Source organism: Myotis myotis, unplaced genomic scaffold (assembly GCF_014108235.1).
Source record: "Myotis myotis isolate mMyoMyo1 unplaced genomic scaffold, mMyoMyo1.p scaffold_m19_p_22, whole genome shotgun sequence".
Lineage (NCBI taxonomy): Eukaryota > Metazoa > Chordata > Mammalia > Chiroptera > Vespertilionidae > Myotis > Myotis myotis.
This window is the reverse complement of record NW_023416327.1, coordinates 5,253,082-5,266,823: the sequence shown is the minus strand read 5'-3', so window position 1 is coordinate 5,266,823 and position 13,742 is coordinate 5,253,082.

Genomic DNA, 13,742 nt, shown 5'->3' with positions numbered 1-13,742 from the left:
GAGGGCCGTTTTCAGGCTGGTGGGTGACTGAAGCTCCCAACCTCTCCTTTTTATCTTTTTTTTTTTTTATTATGGGATTTATTTACCTTTTATGGCTGTCACTGGAACTGAGAGCCGGCTTTAGCTCTGAGGCTCGGCTCCAGCTCTGAGACCTCGGCAGCTGAAAGCAGGTATCTGGGTTTGTTTATCTTCTATAATTGAAAACACTGTTACAGCTCCAGCTCTGTTGCCCGGCTAGCTGAAAGCAGGTTTCTGGGGTTTGTTTAGCTTCTATAATTGCAACATAGTTGCTTAGAGTGCAGCTCAGAGCTGGGTGGCGGCAGGCGGGGAACCTTGGCTGCCTCCATCACTGGAGCAAGCAAGCCTCCTGTTCACTTCAGCTGCATGGCTGCCGGCCGCCATCTTGGTTGGCAATTAATTTGCATATTGCCCTGATTAGCCAATGGGAAGCGTGTCGGAGGTACAGTTAATTACCATGTTTGTCTATTATTAGATAGGATATATATAGATAGATAAATAGCACACTCTTAAAACAAATCTATCAAAGTAGAAATCACAAGGAGAATTAGAAAATGTTTTGAGATTAATTAAAACACACAACATACCTAAACTTATGAGAGTCAATGAAGACACTCTTGAGAGGTAAATTTATACAAGTAAATTCCTACATAATAAAAGAATCAAATAAAAAAATCTCAAATCTCATATGTATCATAAGGATCTAGAAAAAGAAAAGCAAACTAAACCCATAGCTAGCTCAAGGAAATAAAATAAAGGTTTGGCTTTCAATAAGTAAACTTCAGAATAGAAAAGCAATAGAGAAAAATAATGAAACCAATAATGGAGTACTTTTAAAGATCAACAAAATTGACTGACTTTTAGTTACTCTGACAAAGTGAGTCAGAGAGAAGACCATTAAAATCATAAATAAAAGTGAGGTTATTGCTACCACCTATAAAGAAATAAAAAGAAATATAAGATAATGCTATGGATAATTATACACCAAGAAATAAGATAACCTAGATGAAATAGACAAGGTGCTACAAACAAACCAATGACCAAAACTGTCTTAAGAAAGAATAGAAGGTCTGAAAAGACCCATAAAAAATATTGAATCAGTAATAAAAATTCTTCTAACAAAACACAGAACCAGATGGTTTCACTGGTGAATTCCACCAGACATTTAAAGAAGAAATCACACCCATCCTTAACTCTCTCTTCCAGAAAATAGAAAAGGAGAAAACATTTCCTAACCTATGTTATGATGTCAGCATTACTCTTATACTAAAGCTATGTAAGAAATCACTAGGGGAAAAAAAGGCCGATATCTATTATGGATACAGAGGCAAAAGTCCTCAACAGAATGCTAGAAAGCCAAATTTAACAGCATATTAAACAATTTTACAACATGGCAAATTGAAATTTGTCCCAGTAGTACAAAGGTAGTTTAACATTTTAAAAAGTATCATTACCACATTATATAAATGAGGGAAAAATAACATATAATCTTCTATATTTTCTCAATTGATGAAGAAAATTTATGTGACATAATTTAACACCCTTTCATGATACAACTTTCTGAAATCTAAAAATTAAAGAACAGTTACTTAAGATGACAATGGGAATTTATGAAAAGCCTACAGGTAACTTCATACTCAATATTTCTTAGATGATCTAAAAGCTTTCCCCCAAGATCAGGCAAAAGGCAAGGGTGGCTGCATTCAACAATGCTTTTCAATACTGTACTGGCATTTCTAGCAAGGCAATTATGCAGGAGAAATAAATAAATGATATCCAAACTGAAAAGGAAGGAATTCAATTATATTTATTCACAAATGACATAATCCTACAAGTAGAAAATACCAAAAGAAACCATAAGAAGGCTACTACAGCTAATAAAAAGATTCAGAAGGGTTAAAAGATATAAAATCAATTTTAGGGTACAAAATAAGTTGTATTTGTATACACCAACAATAAATAATCTGAAACAGCAATTCAGAAAACATTTTATTTAAAATAACATTCAAACATCATATACTTAGGAATAAATATAGCCATGTATATGAGAGATGTGTACTTTGAAAACTATAAATTTTGGTAAATTAATTGACTGAAATTAATGGAAAGATATCTTGTCTGTATTCATAAATTAGAATATAATATTTTTAATATATCAATGCTACTCAAAGCAATCCACAGATCAGATGTGATCCTATCAACATTCAGATGGCCTTTTATATAGAAATGAAAAAGCCTATTTTCAAATACATATATAATTCCAAGTTACCCTGGATAGCCAGAACAATCTTGAAGAAGAACAATATTAGAGAATTTACACTTCTTATTTTCAAAACGTTATACAAAGCAACAGTAATCAAAACTTAACGATAAAATATAAGCCAATGGAAGAGAATTTAGAGCCCAGAAATAAAACCATGCATCTATGGCCAATTGCTTTTTGACAAGGGTGCCAAGCCCATTCAATTAGGAAAGAATAGTCTCTTCAACATATGGTGTTGATACAACTGAACACAAGCAAAAGAATGAAGTGAGACCCTTCCTCTTACCAAATGCAAAAATTACCTCAAAATGGGTCAATGATCTAAACTCTTACAATAAAATACAGAAGTGATGACCTCAAATTTAGCAAATAATGTTTAGTTATGACACATGAATAAAACATGAGTGGAAACTTAAGCACATCATGAGTAAAAAAATAAATTAGTCTTTATAAAATTAAAAACTGGGCATCAAATGACATTATTAAAAGATAAAGAAAGTGAAAACAACCCTAGAAAGGTGTACACTATATCTGAAAATCTACATCTCATCTATAATAATAAAAGGGTAATATGTTAATTAGACCGGACATCATTCTGGACATCATTTTGGACGTCCTTCCAGATGAAGCCGGGCCAGAGGATAAGCCAGTGCTGGCAGCCAGGGAAGGAAGGCCTACTCTTGCACAAATTTCATGCATTGGGCCTCTAGTAAAGTTATAATATCCAGATAACTGGGTAATTAACTCTTAATTCAACTACAATAAAAAAACTAATTTTTTTAAAAATGTGAAAATGACAAACATTTCTCTAAAGAAACTATCCAAACGGCCTAAAAGCACATGGAAAGGCGCTCAACATCATTATCCATTCGCTGCGTTGCTTTCCTAGCTCTGCTGTCACAAAAGATCACAAACTGCAGGGCTTAAATACCAGAAATGATGGCCTCTCAGTTAGGAGACAAGCAGCTTGCAGAGAGCGGTTCCTTCTGAGGCTGTGAGGACCTGTCTCCTCCTCCAAAGGCTCAGGCATTCTTGGGGCTGGAAAATGGTTTCTCCCGCGTCTTCACATCTTCCCTCTGCACGTGTCAGTCTCTTTGTCCAAATTTTCCCATTTTATTAGGACTTCTGTCATATTGGGTCAACTCTCATTAATGACTTCATTTTACCTTGATCAATCCCAATAATAGAAATAAAATCCTATCTTATTTATAATCCAGTGACCATCACATACACAGGTGCTGGGGGTTAGGACTGCAATCAGCATCTTTTGGGAAAACAAAATTAGCTAAAGTAAGTGGTGGGTAAATTAAAACCACACTGAGATATCACGTATGTCCACTCAGATGGCTATTAAAAAAACAAACAGAAAATAACAAATATTGGTGAAAATGTGGAGAAATTGGAACCCAGCAGGCCTGGTCCCACAGCGGGGGTGCAGGAAACAGGGGCGCCTGCTTCCGGCAGGGACTGCATGGCTGAGAGGCTTACAGTGGAACCGCAGGCAGCCCTGAGCGGGGTCTGGGGCCTGCGGGGAGAGGCAGTCTAAGCCCAGGTGCTGCCTTGGGGGGCAGCTGAGCAGCAGAGAACAGTGACCCAGCCTTCTTCCCCAGGTGGGTCCTCAGAACAGCCCTCCGTCTGCCCTGCTGAATCCAGGATCCAGGTGCTCACAGCAGAGGTGACTGCCTGGCAGGCACAAAGGGCAGTGGCTAAGTGCACTCAGACGGGACCAGTGAAAACTCGGGGGGCCTGGAGCAGGGCAGTGACCTTATACATCCGAAGCCTGAAGAGCAGGCTTTCCTTTCACCTCTGAACCTTTCAGAGGAAGACGTGAGGGCCCAGATTATTTGGGATCCAATGGTGTATTTTACCAGTTAAGCCAGTGGTTCTCAACCTTCTGGCCCTTTAAATACAGCTCCTCATGTTGTGACCCAACCATAAAATTATTTTCGTTGCTACTTCATAACCGTAATGTTGCTACTGTTATGAATCGTCATGTAAATATCTGATATGCAGGATGGTCTTAGGCGACCCCTGTGGAAGGGTCATTCGACCGCCACAGGGGTGGCGACCCATAAGAACCGCTGAATTAAGCAGAATGATGATGTCATGGAGCCAAAGCCTTCACACTGAGGAGAGGGTGAGCAGAAGCCAGGTGAGCCCGCCTGGCAGCCCGTGTGGTCCCAGCCCCGGAGTGGGAGCCCCCCAGACGCCCTGGAAGCAACACCAGGCGGGTGAACATGAGAGGAGGTGTCAGGAACACCCGCGTCAACTGGCCACCAGAGGCCAAAGGGCTGGTGAGTGGGGGACAGCAGGCAGGAGGCCACCCTGGTGTGGACCTGGTCTGCAGTCAGGACCCTCTCCCTCCCTGAGGCAGCTCTTGAAGCAGCTGCTGCATTTCTGAACAAAAATGAGACGCGGGTTTGACAAAAAATAAAAAGATTTTTTTCATTCCTACATTTCTTTATTTGGGATGTACTAAAGAGGTAGACGAAGTCATATGTATTTGTTTGTTAATAAATCAGGTTTATTACAAAAATAAAATTCTATGAAATCAGAAAAGAGCCCTTCAGTCCCATGTGCTCCTCTGTGGCCTCCCTGGACCTGGGTCCCGGGGGCGGGGCCTTCACCGGTCACCTTCCAGGAGCTGAGAGGGGCTGGGAGACGGACAGGAGGACAAGAAGCCCCTTTATTTCAGCAGCTACTCAGAGCCATGGAGCGAACAGGCTCAGGTGCTGTGAGAGGGAGCGACAGGGCCTGCACTGGCTTCCTATTGCTGCCCTAACCGATGGCCTCCCTTGGCCTCCACCGCCAAGAGGGCGATCTCAGGTGCTGCGGGTGAGAAACCCAGGCGGGTTCATTGGCTGCGCTCCTCCTGGAGTCTCCCAGGGACGGTCCCTGCCCTGCTCGTGGGTGCTGGCAGAATCCGCTCCTTCCCTTCATGTCCCTGCCAAAGCCACTGCCAGCTTCCAGGAACTCCAGGAAACCTTGGCATGTCCCTTTCTCCAGCCTCAAAGCCAGCAAGGGGGGCTGAGTCCCTCCCAGGGCATCTGTGACCCACCCTCCTGCCCCCTTCCCGCTTTCAAGAACACCTGGTTACTGAGGGCCAGGACCTCGGGGTGGGGCCGCACCATCTGTGCGATTGGTACAGGCCTGGGGCTTGTTGGTGCTCCAGACATGTTCCTTCCTGATGCAAAGCAAAACAAAACAAAGACTTCGTCCACCTGGGTGACCCGGGGCGGTTGCCAGGTTACCTCTATGACCTCTTACCATTGTGACCTGTCTTAGTTCTGTGACCTGTTGTCACGTGATACCCCACAGGGCTGGATTGGGGCCTCTGTGGGGTGATTCCCCAGGAGGCTCAGGGAAGGGCTCCCCAAGATCTTGTCATACTTAAACTCAGACTTGGCTGTTAAACAGAACTGGCCACATGGAGAGCTGGGGAAACCACCACCATAGGGACAGCAAGTGCCCTCAGGGCAGGGAGAGTCAGGCTGGCTGGGGTGAGGAGAGGGTGGGCGGGCCAATGAAGGGTCCTTGGGTGGGTTGACAATGGCTTTTAGGCATGCGAATGAATTGATTGGATTTGTATTTTTTAAAGATCACTGTGATTTGGCATTGGAAATGATATTTGAGAGGGTGAGATTGAAACAGGTGAAGACAGTGAGATGTGCTTCAAGTACATGGAGTGGAAACGCAGCCTGGAGTCAGGAGAGATGAGCACGGAGGGCCTGAGCATACACCTCTCAGAGGCCTGTGAGTGCTGGGACAGGGCAGGGGGGACAGGGGACCCCAATGGAGGGGGCAGGGCAGGGCAGGGACGACAGGGCATCCTCCAGGAGGTGAGAGGGGAGAGAGCACAGGGCACTCTCCATGGAAGGGAATGGGCAGAGGGTCAGGGAACACCCCCCTTTGAGATTGCAGGGCAAGGGGACAGGGTAACCCTTTTGAGGGTGTAGGGCAGTTAGTAAAGGGACCCTCCATGGAGGGAGCAGAGTAGGAGGACAGGAGACCCTCCATGGGGGGAGTGGGCAGGGGGACCAGGACCTCCACTTTGAGGGGCCAGGGAATGGGGGGCAGGGGACTCTGCATTGAGATAGCAGGGCAGGGACTAAAGGGAACCCTCCTTTGGGGTGGTAGGGGGAGGGACAGGGGACCCTCCATGGAAGACAATGGACAGGGGGCAGGGAACTCTCCTTTGAGAATTGATACCCTTTTAAGAGAGACTCCATACTAGACTTATTCGGGGGATCATTTTGTAAGTTATATACATGTCTAACCACTATGCGGCACACCTGAAACTAATATTGAATGCCAACTCAAATTGAAAAAATATATATATTAAAAATAAAATTAGGCTGGCAGGCATGGCTCAAGTGGTTGAATGTTGACCTATGAATCAGGAGGTCACAGTTCAATTCCCTGTCAGGGCACATGCCCAAGTTATAAGCTCGACCCCCAGTGTGAGGTGTGCAGGAGGCAGCCAATCAATGACTCTCATTGATGTTTCCACCTCTCTCTCCCTCTCGCTTCCTCTCTGAAATCAATATAAATATATTTTTAAAAATCTCAGCTGAGGAACACTCTACAAAATATACTACCATACTCCTCAAAAATCTCAAGGCCTTCAAAAATTAGGGAAGTCTGAGAAAATGCCACCAACAGGAGCCTAAGGAGACAAGGTAACTAAATATAATGCAACTTGGATGAGATCTTTGAACAGAAAAAATGGCATTAAGTAAAAACCAAGGAAATCTAAATAAAGTATAGACTTTAATTAATAATTATATGTCAATATTGGTTTAGTAATTGTGAAAAATGTATCATAATATTGTATGATTTTAATAGGGGAGAGTGTGTAGTATATGAGAAATATCTATACAATCTTCTCAACATTTTGTAAATCTAAAATTATTCTAAAATAAGTTTATTAATCAAACTAGAGGCCCGGTGCACAAAAATTTGTGTGTGGGGGGGGGCGTCCCTCAGCCCAGCCTGTGACCTCTCATAGTCTGGGACCCCTCAGGGGATGACCACCTGCTGGCTTAGGCCTGCTCCCGGGGGGGATTGGGCCTAAGCTGGCAATCAGACATCCCTCTGGCAGCCCAGCAGCCCTTGGGGGTTGCCCACTTGCCAGCGGGGAGCAGACCTAAGCTGTAGTCGGACATCCTTAACGCTGCTGAAGAGGCAGGAGAGTCTCCTACCACCACCACTGTACTGGCAGCCATCAGCCTGGCTTGTGGCTGAGCAGAGCTCCCCCATGTGGGAGTGCACTGACTACCAGGGGGCATCTCCTGCATTGAGCTTCTGCTCCGTGGTGGTCAGGTGGTGGTCGGTGTGTGTCATAGTGACCAGTCATTCCCAGTCTTTCTGCTGTTAGGGTCAGTTTGCATATTACCCTTTTACTATATAGGATAGAGGCCTGGTGCACGGGTGGGGGCCGGATGTTTTGCCCTGAAGGGTGTCCCGGATCAGGGTGGGGGTTCCGCTTGGGTGCCTAGCCAGCCTGGATGAGGGGCTGATGGCTGTTTGCAGCTGGTCACACCCCCTTCAGGGTGGGGGGTCCCCACTGGGGTGCCTGGCCAGTCTGGGTGAGGGGCTGAGGGCCGTTTTCAGGTTGGCCTGTGACTTAAGCTCCCAGCCTCTCCTTTTTTTCTTTTTTTTTATTCTGGGATTTATTTACCTTCTATAATTGAAACTCTGTTGCCTTCACTGGTGCTCCCAGCTCTGAGGCCACGGCCTGCTGAAAACAGGTATCTGGGATTTGTTTAGCTTCTATAATTGCAACATTGTTGCTTTTGGAGCTCAGAGCCCGGCCGAGGCAGACGAGGAACCTTGGCTTCCTCCATCACTGGAGCAAGCAAGACTCCTGCTCGCTTCAGCTGCCTGGCTGCCGGCCGCCATCTTTGTTGGAAGTTAATTTGCATATCTCGCTGATTAGCCAATGGGAGGCACGGGGGAGGTACGGTTAATTACCCTTTTTATCTTTTATTAGATAGGATATATTGTGCATATAATGACAAAAATAGGAGTGATGTTAAAATTATATTTTACACATCTACCTCACTATTATCTTGGATTTAGTAACAGGTTGAAAGCATAAATTTTGAATGCTTATATATTTCTCAAATTATTTTGGATAAAATATTTACGCTACCAGTGTAATTGTAGAATTTCTATTAGTATGGAAGTGTGTGTGTGTGTGTGTCAGGGAAGTAGCACAATTGTTTGAACTTCTCTGACACATTCACAAAGCCATGCAGAGGATATTCATTCAAGCCAATAAATATTCATCTAAGCTAAACACTAAGAAAATACACTAAAATAGATTTCACAAACTAATAAGGATTTATTACCCAGTATTATAATCAACCCTTCTGATTCAATTACTACATTGTAAGTGAAGGAATGTATAATAATGTAAAAATCATTTGTATTTGCTACCCATGTCTTCCCTTTCAAGTGGCTGTTAATAACCACTATCTTTTCAGGGAGATGAAATGTTATACTCCCTTACAACTTATGTTTTCAAATTTATTTTTCCATACTTTCTAAAATAACAGCTTTCATCTAAACATTAAGTTAAACTTTAACTCATGGTAGCATTTGTGAGATAAATCTGCATTCAACTTCATTCTTCTACTTTATTACTACATGTCATGGTGTCATAATCTCTCTATAAACTGAGATATACTGTGCACTCAGCTATCTGTTTATTGATGAATCACATAATCATTTAACCACAATTAGAAACAGAATAAATTGTAGCTGCTTCAAATTCTGTGAGCTCATGAAGATGTACTTGAATGTCAAAATATATTTGTAGGAAAGGGGGAAAATAGCATAAGTAATTTAATTGAGTTGGATTTTTATATTTCACTAATGGGTATAATCACCGCTCCACTGACAGCATAAGTCATTTTTGTGCATAGTGAGAAGCCACTGGGAAATGTATTTTCCCATTACATGCCATGGTAATCAGAATTTGTCCATTCCATCCACCTTCTATGAGCGAACCCTTTTGGAAAATTATTTGTCTTCTGATCAATTTAAAAATGTGAATCACTATACTCTAAAAATTAATTAGCCTGGCACAAAATTTTACTCCCTTTAATATACCTGGTACATAATTCTAACTAACTGACCTTCTGGAAATGTATATAATGAAGTATTTTACCTAATTTTTTCTAGGAGAATTAAGCCTCAATGTCTTAGTTTACAGACAATGAAACAGCGTAATATGGCTTCAATCTATTTTTCTGAAATATCATAAACTGTGGGTTAGTGATTGAAAGCACAGGCTCTGGAACCGCCTGTGGTTGCTTTTTTTAAAAAATATCTTTATTGTTGAAAGCATTACATAGGTCCTCCTCCCCACCCCTCCATTAACCTCTTCCAGCCCACTCCCATCCGTGACCACCCCCAACCAGGCCCTCACCACCCTATTATCTGTGTCCACAGGTTATGCATATATGCATACAATTTCATTGGTTGGTCTCTTCCCACCTACCCTCCACTGCCTTCCCTCTGAGGTTCAACAATCTGTTCATGCCTCTATGACTCTGGGCCTACTTTTGATCATCAGTTTATCTGGTTCATTAGATTCCACATATGAGTGAGATCATGTGATACTTATCTTTCTCTGACTGGCTTATTTCACTCAACATAATGCTCTCCAGGTTCATCCATGCTGTTGCAAATGATAAGAGTTCTTTCTTTTTTATTGCCCCTTAGTATTCCATTGTGTAAATGTACCACAGTGTGTTTCCAAATCTTAGCTATTGTAAACTGCGCCACTATGAACAGAGAGGTGCATATATCCTTTCTGACTGGTGTTTCTGGTTTCTTGGGATATATTCCTAGAAGTGGGATTACTGGGTCAAATGGGAGTTCCATTTTTTAATTTTTTGAGGAAACTCCATACTGTTTTCCAAAGTGGTTGCACCAGTCTGCATTCCCACCAGCAGTGCATGAGGGTCTCCTTTTCTCCACAACCTCAGTAACACTTGTAATTTGTTGATTTTGATGATAGCCATTCTGACAGGTGTGAGGTGATAGCTCATTGTCATTTTGATCTCAGCATTTGTTCATATGTCTCTTGGCTCTCTGTATGTTCACTTTGGTCCTTTGGTCTATTTAGATCCTTTGCCCATTTTTTAATTGGATTGTTTGTCTTCCTTTTGTTACATTATATGAATTCCCTGTATATTTTGGAGTTTAAACCCCCTACGGGATGTATCATTGGCAGATATGTTCTCCTATTCAGTGAACTCTCTTATTATTTGGTTGATGGTTTCTTTTGCTGTGCAGAAGCTTTTTATTTTGCTGTAGTCCCATTTGTTTATTTTCTCTGTAGTTTCCATTGGTAAACATATTGCTATAAGAAATATCTAAGATATGGGTACCTATGGTTTCTTCTAGGTTTCATATCTTACATATAAGTCTTTTATCCATTTTGAGTTTATTCTAGTGTATGGTGTAAGTTGGTGGTCTAGTTTCATTCTTTTGCACGTACATATCCAATTTTCCCAGCACCATTTATTCAAGAGACTGTCTCTACTCCAATGCATGCTCTTGGCTCCTTTGTTAAATATTAATTTGAGCATAGTGACTTGGATTGATTTCTGGGTTTTCTGTTCTGTTCCACTGATCTTTATGCCTTTCTTACATCAGTACCAGGCTGTTTGATTACCCTTGCTTTGTAGTATAACTTGATATCTTGTATTGTGATTCCTGCAACTTTGTTCTTCTTTCTCAAGATTGCTGTGGCTATTCAGAGGTTTTTTTTGGTTCCGTAAAAATTTTTGGAGTGTTTGTTCTACATCTGTGAAATATGCCATTGGTATTTTAATAGGGATTGCATTGAATCTGTAGATTTCTTTGGGTAATATAGACATATTAATAATATTGATTCTACCAATCCATGTACACGGTATATTCTTCCACTTGTTTATATCTTCCTTTGTATTTTTTTTTCAATATCCTGTAGTTTTCAGAGTACAGGTCTTTTACCTCCTTGGTTAAGTTTATTCCTAAGTATCTTAATTTGTTTTGTTGTTGTTGTTGTTGCAGTCTAAATGGGATTGTTTTTCTTGATTTGTTTGTTTTGTTTTTTAGTTGATCTTTCTGAGAGTTCACTATTGGTGTATAAAAATGCTATGGATTTTGGGGTGTTAATTTTGTATTCTGCTACATTTCCAAATTCATTCATTAAATCTAGTAGTTTTATTATTTTTTTTTTTTTGTAGAGTTTTAGGGTTTTTCTATGCATAGTACCATGTCATCTGCAAATAATGAGAGTTTTACTTCATCCTTTCCAATTTGGATGCCTTTTATTTCTTCTTCTTGTCTGATTGCTATGGCCAGGACTTCCAATACTATTTTAAACAGGGGTGTTGAAAGTGGGCATTCCTGTCTTATTCCTTTTCTTAGGGTAAATGGTTTTAGATTTTTCCCATTGAGTATAATGTTAGCTATAGGTTTGTTATATATTTTGTTGAGGTATGATCCCTCTATTCCCACTTTGCTGAGAGTTTTTTGTTTTTTGTTTTTTTATCAAGAAAGGGTGTTGGATTTTTATTTGAATGATTTTTCTGCATCAATTGATATAATCATGTCATTTTTGACCTACAATCTGTTTATGAGCTATATCACATTTGTTGATTTGTGGATATTGTATCAGCCTTCCATCCCTGTAATAAATCCCACTTGGTCATTATTTATGATCTTTTTAATGTGCTGGTGGATCTGGTTTGCTAAAATTTTGTTGAGGATTTTAGCATCTGTGTTCATCAGGGACATTGGCCTGTAGTTCCCTTTCTTTGTAGTGTCTTTATCTGATTTTGGAATTAGAGTAATGCTCCTTCATAGAAAAAGTTTGCTTCTTCCTCTTGAATTTTTTTAGAATAGTCTGAGGAGGATAGTGTTAGTTCTTCTTCGAATATTTGGTAAAACTCTCCTGTGAATATGTCTGGAGCAGGGCTTTTGTTTGCTGGCAGTTTTTTTTTTTTTTTTATTGTTGTTCTTTGTTTGTTTTTTGTGTTGTTGTTTTTTCTACTTTAATTTCATCAGTGGTTATCAGCCTATTCAGGTTTTCTGATTCTTCCTGATTGAATTTTGGAACGTTGTATATTTGTAGGAATATGTCTATTTTGTCCAGATTGTCCTGTTTGTTCTTAAGTATTTTTTACAGTCCTTTGTATTTCTGTGGGGTCAGTTGTCACTTCACCCTTTTGTTTCTGATTTTGTTTATGTGGGTCCTCTCTCTTTGTCTTCTGGTGAGTCTGGCTAGAGGATAATCTTGTTTATCCTTTCAGAAAAAGAAGCAGCTATTTGTTTTATTGATCTTTTGTAATGTTTTCTTGTTCGATATGTCATTCATTTCCACTCTGATCTTTATTCTTTCTTCCCTTCTGCTTATTGTGGGCTTTTCTTGTTGTTCTCTTTCTAATTTTTTTAAGTTGCAGTATTAGGTAACTTATTTATCTTACTTAACTTATTACCGGTTTTTCTTGTTTTTTGAGGTAGACCTGTAGTGCTATGAACTTCCCTCTCAGGACTGCTTTTGCTGTGTTCCATAGATTTTGGATTGTTGCGTGTTCATTTTCATTTGTTTCCAGGATGTTTTTTTTTTCTTTTTCTTTTTAAATTATATATATATATATATATATATATATATATATTTTACAGAGAGGAAGGGAGAGGGATAGAGAGTTAGAAACATCGATGAGAGAGAAGCATCGATCAGCTGCCTCCTGCACACCCCCTACGGGGATGTGCCCACAACCAAGGTACATGCCCTTGACTGGAATCGAACCTGGGACCCTTCAGTCCCCAGGCCGACGCTCTATCCAGTGAGCCAAATCAGCTAGGGCCCAGGATGTTTTTTTATTTCTTCTTTAATCTTTTTGGTAACCCATTTACTGTTTAATAGCATGCTATTTAGCGTCCATGTATTTCATTGTTTTTGAGCATTTTTATTGTAGCTGATTTCTAATTTCATGCTATTGTGGTCTGAGAAGATGTTTGATGTGATTTCAGTCTTCTTAAATTTGTAGAGACTTAGTTTATATCATAACATATGTAGTCTATCTTTGAAAATGTCCAGTGTGCATTTGAGAAGAATGTATATTCCATAGCTTTTGGGTAGAATATTCTGAAAATATCAGTTAGTTCCATTAGTGTCATTTAGGATTGCTGTGGTTTTGTTGAATTTTGTCTATAAGATATCTCCAGTGATGTCAGTGGGATATAAAAGTCCCCTACTATGATTGCTTTGATATCAATCTCTACCTTGATATCCTCTAGAAGTTGTTATATATATATATATATATATATATATATATATATATATATATGATTCTATATTGGGTGCATGTATGTTTACCAGAGTTATAGCCTCTTACTGTATCAATCTCTTTAATATTATTAAGTGGCTTTCCTTATCTCTTATTATGGTCTTCAC